This window comes from Octopus bimaculoides, chromosome 23 (assembly GCF_001194135.2).
Source record: "Octopus bimaculoides isolate UCB-OBI-ISO-001 chromosome 23, ASM119413v2, whole genome shotgun sequence".
Classification (NCBI taxonomy): domain Eukaryota; kingdom Metazoa; phylum Mollusca; class Cephalopoda; order Octopoda; family Octopodidae; genus Octopus; species Octopus bimaculoides.
The window spans coordinates 32,690,892-32,702,019 of NC_069003.1; the positions used below are offsets into that span (position 1 = coordinate 32,690,892).

The 11,128-nt window shown below is 36.2% G+C and overlaps 1 protein-coding gene across 3 annotated transcripts in view; it reads right to left on the minus strand.

Annotated features, from left to right (window-relative positions):
* LOC106879844 (AN1-type zinc finger protein 5) overlaps window positions 1–11,128 on the minus strand; it is a 31,293-nt gene that overhangs the window by 14,677 nt on the left and 5,488 nt on the right. The gene's annotated exons all lie outside the window — the stretch shown is intronic.

Genomic DNA, 11,128 nt, shown 5'->3' on the forward strand with positions numbered 1-11,128 from the left:
CCCCCCCCGCCAGTGCTCAATTGGTACTTATTTTATCGACCCCAAAACAACAAAATGTTAAGTCAAACTTGGCAGAATTTGAACTCAGAACATAGCCACAGACAAAGTACCGCTAAGCCTTTCACCTGGCGTGCTAATGATTCTGCCAGCTTGGTACTCTATGATTTAGAATGCAGAATTAAAATGGAAAGACATTGCATTGTAGTTTAGGCCAAATAACAGCAACATAGAAAAAAGAACGTTCATAATGAGTGAAAAAGTTTCAACAAAACAGAGCCTCGGAATTAATGTCAAATTTTATGCAATCTTTTTTCATGTTAATTGGAACTTGATGAGCTTCTAAGTTTTAGCATTTGCATGAATACAGTTTTACATATTGTTTATAGTTAGTCACATAAAACAACAGTAACCACCACAGCAAAAGGAGACACTATTTTCCTAATTACGTAGATATAAGTAACAGTCTCTGAAGGAACAATTGATTCAAACACTATAAATAACCAAATTACCATTGTTATTTTTTCGGTGGCTTGCTGCTTCAGCAGAATGCAGCTTAAAAAATAAAATAAAAAAAGATGCTACTAGGTTCACTTCATGGAATGGTTAACGCTAGAAAATGAATCCAACTGCTCTAATAATCACATGCAATTAATCTGTAGTACTATGTAAAGTATTACTGTCTGACCTCAAACCAATTTTGAATGAACAAACCTATGAACTAAAGCAGAGGTCCCCAATCTTTTTTGCATCACAGACCAGTTTCACACAAGACAATTTTTCCACAGACCAGGGGATCATATGCATAACAAAACATACTGTAAAATATATTATTTAATTATTAAATATATAATACATATGTAATGCAAAAACATCCTGCCAGAGTCAATAAAATTAAAAACTTATTCTTTCTATGTTGCCCAGTACCAAATGATCCAGAGTGGCTTGGTACTTGATTGCAGCCTGGTGGTTGGGGACCCCTGATCGAAGATATTCCAGTTAAACCATCTTTTTTCCTAAATTACATTATCTTATGCATCTTTCTATATCAGGCACTTTGTGGCATGATTTTAGAAAACTTTAGCTACAGGAAGCATCATTTTCAATCCACGTACCATCTATTGATGCAGAGATATCTCAATTGGACAGGCCACACTGTCAGACTTGGTGACGACAGACTCCCAGAGAAAGCCTGACTCTCACAGCTGGCAGAGGGCTATTGAAACATTGTTAGATTCAAAATGAGATTCAAGCAGGACTTAAAAGGTTTGTCTATTCTTACGGACAGGTGGTACCAGCTAGTCAGTGATTGTTCCACCAGGAGAAATTTTATTCATAAAGTCAGCCATAATTGATAATGGACAGGTTCATTTTTTCGTGTTGGGTTACATGAATATATTATTAAGGCACCGTTTTACAGTCAGATGCCTTTCTTACTACAGACCCATATTTTTCATATAAAGAATCTTATTTCACATACCTTTACAAGGTGCAAAGCTAGTAAACAATTTGTTGGCAGGAATGACATCACTGCTTATAGCTCATAATTTTTAGAGAAGGACAAATGCAAACAAACACATACTAGACAGACATAGGAGCTTCTTCCAGTTTCCATCCACCACTCACAAAGATTTAGTCAGCATGAGCTGTAGTAGAATACATGCGTAATGTGCCACATTGGGACTGAACCCAAAACTCGGTTGAGAAGCAAACTTAACCAAATATCCATGCTTCTTTTGCAGAGGATGATTAATTACAGATATCACAAAACAAGGTTTCTAACCTGCATGTATGTTTACTTAAGTGATTTCCAATAGAAAATGATTTATTACAGATACAATGATAACGTTTCTTTCCAGTATGGATACATTTGTGCCTATTGTTTTCAGAAAAAGAATTACCACACACATTGCAGTGATAAGGTTTCTCTCCTATATACCACTGTGCATATACCTTTAAGTGATCATTAGCAGAGAATGATTTATCATGTATCACAGTGATATAGCTTCTCTCGCTCTCTCTCACATATATACATACACACATACCTAAACATATTGACAAATATATATATATATATATATATATATATATATATATATATATATATATATATATATATGGATAGATAGATAGATAGAAAGATAGATATCCCACCTATATATATGTTTAAATACATGTCTTATATAACACCTGAGAGGAAGGAAGAGGATGATTAAATACTCCTGCAAGAAAAAGACAAGATTTGTGGATGAACCAAGGTAAAATGGTGATGAAATAGTACAGTAGATAGAGCCATGAAAGTTCAGACAGGTCTGAAAAGAGTAAAGGAAAGGTGAGGAGTACAGGTTAGCAAAACATCATATATAAGGGAGAGAAATTGAAAGTAAAAGCTTTGCCTATGTTCTCTGCTGCAAAGACAACAGGCATTCAGTGTATTGGAAGGAAAGATGTTAAAGTAAATCAAGTTCATTGTTGAAAAGTTTATATGGAATAGCAACAACACATTTGCGTTTACCAATGACAAGAAAGAGACATGGAAACAATATAAGCAACTGCTGATGAGGGGAATGTGTTGCCCCAAGTGGACCCAACAGTAGGACCAGTTGTTGAGGTTTACTACTATGCAGAACTAAAGGTCATGAAGCAGACAGGTAACCCACAAGGGATAGTCATTGAGATGTTGAAAGTAGGTGTTGATCATGAAGTGGTACAGACAGGTGTTATCTCCAATTGGCTGGCAAAGTAGCAGCTCTGTGAACTGCTTGAAAAGTAAAGGAGAGACTTTTGAAAGAAGTTAACTCCAAAAACATTAAACTAACAGACAAAAGCACAAGTGACAGAGATGTACCAAAGCTCATCCTCAAAATAACTAACCAGCTTAGATGAAATGTAGTTTGAATTTATGCTAGTGTGTGAGACTAAAAATGCTTTCTTCTTAGTGAAGCAACTACAGAAGTTCTTATGAAAAATAAACCAATATATCTAGAATTCTGTGAAACAGAGAAGCTTTCTGATTGGGTGTCATGCTCTGTAGTTTGGTGGCTGCAATGAAAACCAGAGAATGAAGAATGGCTTGTGAAAGATATGCAAACCGTAGACACGTTTTGTATGGTTCTCACAGTAAACTGAGTGATATGCAGGTCGATGTCCATCAGGGCTCAAACATTTCAATTAACAGAGAAAAGAGAAAAAAACTAAAATGCAGAAAGGGAGTGAGAAATCTAAATAGTGTATCCACTGTCAATGAATAAACAAAAGATAGTGGGATATCAGACAGGCTAACAGAAGGATTTCATATGTAACAGAACTACAAGAAAAGTTAAATTAGCAGTAAGAGCATCCATGAAATGTATTCTTTCAGCTGCCAAAATGCTTGTCAGAAATAGTTGATAGCTTCTGTTGGTTTAGGCGACCTTAATCAGTGAAGTAGGAGGAGTGACAAAAGCACAAATGTGGAAGTCAATGGAATGGAAACAGTTCAAGGAGCTACTATTACCTCTGTTGGCAACAGAGTTTTTCTCTCTATGAATGAAGAGCAGAGGGTATGAAGTAGTGTTACATCATAGTGAGACATGAACACAATGTGGATTGATAAGCAAAAAAAAAGTAGCAGTAGAAAAAGGCATGTTCTACTGAATATGTAATGAGAAAAAAGAAACTAAGCATAAAAACAAATATTTTATATATATATATATATATATATATATATATATATATATATATATATATATATTTTATATATATATATATATGTATATATGTGTGTGTGTGTGTGTGTGTGTGTGTATAAAACCACAAAGGTTCTTTTTAACCCTTTAGCATTCAGATTGTTTTGTCAAATGTAATACATATTTATTCACATTGCTTAGAATTAATCATGAATTAATCTTGTAGCATCAAAATTTTGATGTGATTGTCCATTTTTAGAATGACATTGTAGGGTAGGTGTGAGAAGAAAGATTTGGCCACATTGAACATAAAAGCAAACGGAATATTTTTGCTGGATATGGCTGGTTTATATGCTAAAGGGTTAAATTAAATCGTTTGCAAAAGGTTACAGATACACCTTTGCCACTCTCACCATCAGAATGTAGTGGCCAGTTATTGATTCATTGGAAACTTGAACCCAGATTTAAACTGTTGTTTAAAAATTGCAATGTAAAATAATACACACACAATGGTTATCTCTAACAATCTGGTTTTCTCCTCAACATACTGTCAATCAACAAATCTATGTTAAGCCAGCAAGGGAATCTTCAAGCAAATTCAACCTGCAAGAAATAATCAAATGTCCCTCAAATAACACTGCTTTCTCAAATACAGTATAAGCTGGGATCTCGCTTAAGACAAACTCCTGCATTTTTGTGAAAAGATGAATTTAATATCAAAAGGCAATCTTTATCCCCAACTTAACTTGGATATTGTGTTAGAATACAGAATACTGCATTATTTACCTTGAGAGGACCCCTCATATGGACTCCTGCTACATAAAAGCCCTCATATTTATATCATTGACAGATAAGAACCACCTATTACAGCTGCTGGAACTGTCAGATCATGTGATTTTTATGTTTTGGATAATTCAGTAACAGACATCCAGTAGTGGACATGACAGCCGAATCTTCCCTCAACAATATATTGAATATCAGTGACTATTCAAGAAGAGTTATCATATGTACAAGCAAACCACAGAAATATTTTCTACCATGAACGAATCTGAAACTAGTACCTACAGAATATATTTTAATCAGTGAGCCAACAAGGAAATGAGGTTGTGTGAGGGGTTGTTAAAATAGCACCCAAAATCTCCTTTGAAACAAAACAATTCCTAAAAACAATTCAATTTTATGAAAGTTGCTCAAAAATCTAATCACATATCAACTGATCCTTACCATACAAAGAATTGTTGTTCTTTAACCTTTTAGTATTCAGATTACTGCCAAATGTCATATTTATTCACATTGCTTTGAATTAATCATGTATCATTTTGTGGTTTTGAGATTTCAATGATGTGATTGTATATTTTCAGAATGATATTGTAGGGTAAGTGTGAGAAGCCAGATCTGACCAGTTTGAACAAAAAACATAGAATATTTGGGCTGGATGTGGCTAGTTTAAATGCTAAAGGGTTAAGCCAAGACAGCATTAACCAAGCAGACTTTGTGGACAAAGGTATTTTAGCCAAGAACCCCATTCCACTAGCATTCTTTTGGAGAATAAGTTTATAACCACATAATCCAAAGTGCCCTTTCCTCATTTAAAAGACTTAGTTGCTATTTCTAACAGGTTGAGTGACCTCATAGCTGTGACACTACTAGCTCAAATAAACTGTTGGCTACTATAGGTAAAAACATGATACAATTAACTATCTATGACTATTATATTACAGGTATGTACAAACTTAAAATGAAATCATTAACACCAGAACATTGGTTTCCTTCAAGGAATAAATATTTTTAATTTGAAAATCGATTAGTTTGCCACTAAATGGAATGATTGTTATTAAATCAGTCATTTCTTTAGAAAAAAACTGACCATATATCATCATAGAGAAATTTAATGTTCATGTATTTTATTGTGGTTGTTGTTTAGCATCAAGTCATCCATGATCAAGCTGATCTATGACCAACCAGCATTCCACTCATGAGAATCCAGTCTTTTATTCAGTGTATCTAAGACTACTATCTCACTTCAAGATAGCATGGTATAATTTGAGAGATTTAAATACTATTTCTAGCAGAGCAAAATGGCTACATTGAGTACTACATTGACTCCAGTATTAGTTTTCCCTTTGGTTATTAGGTGAACATATTTAACCTGTAAGACTCATTACTGGTGGTGGATCTAGAAATATAACGTATCTTCAGACAAAAATCAATGTTGTTTATCCTCAAGTCAGCCTAAGCAAACAGATCTATGACCATCCTGTCAATCTTGGTTTAAACTAACATTACCCAATGTGCCCATCCCTCTTAAAATAGGAAAGCAGGGTGAGGTAAGTGGAAATCTTCACTTATGACTAACAAATCCAGTGATCACAGATGATCCACCATTCTTGCTTAACAAGACCTGTAATCAAGTGTTCTATCCATGACCATGCCATTTGAAATATTTTTTTCAGATGTCATGATTATCCAATATAATCAGAGATATCGGGGCTTGGGGATTTTTTTTTTTACAGTACTTCCAGATTTGATGGGCAAGTGGCAGCTAATTTTAGTTGACTGACAAACCATGGAGGTCGCTCAATCTCATCATCATAAGTATGTGAACAAACTAAAAAGATATTCAAGAAATTAGTATTTTTAACAAAAAAAAAAAAAAAAAAAAAAAAAAAACTTGTACGTTCCCCATTTTTCTAGTCAGCACCTCTCAAGGAAACAAAAAGAACAAAGGATTTAACAGAAATTGCAGTCTCATTTCCCCAACCCTAAATTTCATAACTTTCATTTTGGTTGTCCAAAATATTATTGTATTCTTCAATAACTTCTCCCTCGTCCACATTCTTTTAACCATATAAAACATGAATCACACTCACCACCTGAAATGTTACTGAAAATAAAAAGCTTTACTGGAAGACTTCCTACAAAATCTATCTTTAATTTGATCCAGCATGTGACTAGTTCTACTTAATAGGCTTAATTTACGATTAGGGACGACAGACTTAAGTAGAAGAAATATCACAGACACAAATACATAGCTATAACATTCTACACGCTATTAGTCTGTGTATATAATGCTTAACTACAGAAAGAAATCAAAAACCATATTCACACATATCTGTAAGACAATTGACAGGGAAATATTTTAAATGTGTTTTGTGTATATTTTATATATATATATATATCTGTAACTAGCACCATTTGAGCGTGATCGTTACCAGCATCACCTTGTAGCACTTGTGCTGGTGGCAGGTTAGAAAATCATTCGAGCGAGGTCATTGCCAGTGCTGCTGGACTGGGTCCCATGCAGGTGGCACATAAAAAAACACCATTTTCAGTGTGGCCGTTGCCAGTACTGCCTGACTGGCCTTTGTGCCAGTGTCACATAAAAGCATCCACTACACTCTCAGAGTGGTTGGCGTTAGGAAGGGCATCCAGCTGTAGAAACTCTGCCAGATCAGATTGGAGCCTGGTGCAGCCTTCTGGCTTGCCAGTCCTCAGTCAAATCGTCCAACCCATGCTAGCATGGAAAGCGGACGTTAAACGATGATGATATATATATATATATATATGAGTGAACAAACAAAAAAAGTGGCACTCAATACATTTGGTAGGAGTATGATTTAATAACAGTTTGACTCAGCTTCGTGCAACTTCAAAGCTTTGAAGGCTCATAGAACAAACCTATCTTGACAGGCATCAACAGGCCAACAAAACCTTTAAGTTGCATGGAGACGAGTTGAACCATTGCTAAATTTTCTATATAACTGATCTGTTCTTTTTAGCATCCTCCACAACACACGAGACAGCTACTGTACTTTGTTCAGAGGGACAATGTATTCAAATACAACCCTAGGGACTTCTCATTGATATGAAAATAAGAACAGTACAGCAAATTAAGGTTTGTTAATATCTGGGCTGCTTTACATACTATGGGAGTTCACAAATGTAAGTTACTGGTTGTCATCAGCAAAAATTTACATCCCAGGGCCTTCAAAGGTATAGCAGTTTCTAGTGATTTACCATGCCAAGAAGATTACACAACAGATTACAGTATTACACGGGAATGGTTTGAAAAGATATTTTGTTCCTAAAAAACTCATTGCAATTCTCTTTGCATAGGTCACAATGCGGTATCCGCTCCCTATCTACCTGTACACTAATTCAAGACCTAGACAGGTATATTACATTACCATGTGGTGCATCAGCATGGCCGCAGCTCTGAGCTGAAACTTTGAAAACAAAAGAAATGTATCTGCACCACTCCTTGTTTATGAGGTGCCAACCAAGTGCAGTTAACTCAGGCAGACCAATGCAAGAGTTTAAGGAATTTATTATAAGATATGGTTTAATGTGTTTCCAATGTTAGGAAGTCTGTAGAGGTCTCCACATTGAACAATGAATAGCACAAACCATGGCCAGTCTTCCTGTCTGTTTCTATATCTAGTAAAGACACACAAGAAACAATTTTATAGAGTTTAGAATTTGAATGGGGAAAAAATTATCCATAAATTACTTTCATTTCTTCATGGTTGGCCAGGATATTACATTGAAAAAGAATGAAAACAATTTTATAGAATGGGTGGATGTAGATAAACACTGTGGCTAATGTTTATTATTCTAACTTGGAAACTGTTACATTTGGCTGTAGGTCTTAGGAATAAAAGATAATGAAGAAAGCCATAACAGAAGTTGTGGCAGAAAGAACTTCTATTGATAGGTTAATTCAGTTGACAGGTGAAGGCTACATGGTCTAGAGCAGGCATGGGCAATTTTTTTGCAAGAAGTAGGCCACATGAGACAGAATTCATCACTACTAAAATAAGTCAAAGATAATTGTCCATCAGGGTACCATTCAGAAAGTCCTGTGGGTCACAGGCTGCCTGTGACTGGTAATTTGATAGTAGGATGAGGTGGTTAGTTGCAGGGTAAACTGCATGTGCTAATCAAGGCACTAGCAAACCCAACACAGAACTAGCAATGCCAGATTAGTGTAGGTCAAATGTATATACTCATACACACACAACCATTTAATGTCCCTTTTCCCATACTGGCATGGGTTGGATGGTTCAAGATATGAACTGATGAGTTACCATGGTTTTTACAACTGGATGCCTTTCCCAACACCAACCACTTCAGAGAGTATGGGGTGTTTTTTTTGTGGCACCCCTACTGCTACTGGTGAGATCACCAAGTACCTGCAAGAAGGTATGAAAGTATAATAGGACAGGAACAAGTGTCTTGTTGAAAAGGTGATTACATGGCTTCCCTATCTGGAAAGAGAGAGATGAAAGGTCAAAGGTACAACGTAAATGAATATGAGAGAGAGAAATAGGATAGAGGTACAGAAAAGATGGGTGGGTAGATAAGTGGGTAAGAGGGAGAATAGTGACATGATTAAGAGATGGGGATTGAGTTGGACATAGAGAATATCAGTCAAGGAAAGAAAGAAAATAAGAGTGGGTCAGAGAGGAGGGAGTGACAAGGACAGTAGTAGGGATACAATATGAAATGTAGGAGGATAAGTGGTATCATTTGCAGCTCCTGAGTAGTACCATAGCAGATTGTAAGGATGAGTGTTAGAAGAGGAGTTATGAGGGAAGGCTAGACAGGACCTTAATTCTACCAAGTTGGACAGGTCTTCTTAAACACAACACATCACCATTCATCTTCGATGAAAGGCTCAAAATTTTCACCACTTCATTCCTGGGTCTCCCTTTCCAATGTTTAGCAATCAACATTTTATATAGCGGTCCTCATCCATCTCCATCACATGACCATACCAATGCAGTCTTTTCTGGTGCACACCACATCTGATGCCTTTTATTCCCAATTTTTCTCTCAATACATTTGTACTTTGTTTTGCATATCAACTGACATTGCAAATCCAGTGGAGCAAGAAGCAGCTAGGATTCTTTCTGCAATATTTTACACAGTCCGACCTACACAGGTTAATGGGTGACAAGCAAAATAGAAATTTTGAAAGAAATTCCAAAAAAACTAGTTTTTAAACACTGAATCACTATGGGGGTCCACAAGAATAAAATAGCAAGCAAACGGGTCCATAGATAAAAGAATGGTTGAGAACCCCTGCTCTAGCATGTCCTCTATTCACAGCTCAAGCTTCACAACCTTGTAGCATTGCTGTCCATACACAGGCATCATACAATCTACCTTTCAGTCTGTGAAGGAGACCTTTTGTTACCAACAGAGGTAACAGTTGTCTGAACTTTCTCCAGCCAGTTATTCTAGTAACTGTACTTTCTCCACTACTGATTAGGTCTCCTAGGTAACAGGATTGTCCTGAGCATTCTTTTTCCCATGTGTTCTTAGTGTTTATTGCACCTGTACATCTACCACAAACAAAATCTACTTTCTCTGCTAACCTTCCTATGATTTCACTGCATTCTTAAGTATCCATGTTTTACACCGAGTACAGCAAGTGGAATTTCTACCAATACCTCTTCTACATATTGAACAGGGTCAATTACCCAAAGGGATTAACATTAATTTTAAGGCCCTTTGATTCCAGGTTCTGCTTCCACACTTAGAATTTCATTTCTAATTTTACTAGAGTTTCAGCAATAAGAACAAGGTCATCAATATCAAGGAGCTCTCATGAGCTAACTCCTAAGTCATGGCCTGGAAGCCTATGATAAAAAAAAAAGAGGGGACTGATGACTGAACCCTGATGAACTCCTACTCATACACATAATTCATCATTGTACCCATCGTTAATTCTCACCTTACTGACAGTATCTCTGTACATTGCATCTAAAGCATTGTAATTAGGCTTGTTAGAAAATGAACGAAGCCTGTCATGTGTACGTATGTGTATATACATATATATATATATATATATATATATATATATATATATATATATATATAAACACAAACACATATGAATATACATGCCTATGAGGGTGTGTTTGTCTCCTTGCCTTCACAAGGCTTGATAGTTATAGATGAATAGATGAAGCAGTGTCCATGTCTTATCTTCAGCAAAAGCATCTGGTGATGGGGAAATATCTTGTGTGTGTATTATATACACAATATATAATATACAAACATATACACACATTCATATATACATAGGCATAGTTATGTAGTTGCACATGTATTATATATACACATGCGTAGTGGGGGTGGGTGCGCTGAAAGTGTAGCTGCTAGAATAAGAATAGCCTGGGCAAAGTTTAGAGAGCTCTTACCCCTGCTGGCGACAAAGGGACTCTCACTCAGAGTAAAAGGCAGACTGTATGACGCATGCGTACGAACAGCCATGCTACATGGCAGTGAAACATGGGCTGTAACTGCTGAGGACATACGTAAGCTCGCAAGGAATGAAGCCAGTATGCTCCGTTGGATGTGTAATGTCAATGTGAATACCCGTCAGAGTGTAAGTATCTTGAGAGAAAAGCTGAACATTAGAAGCATCAGTTGTGGCGTGCAAGAGAGACAATTGC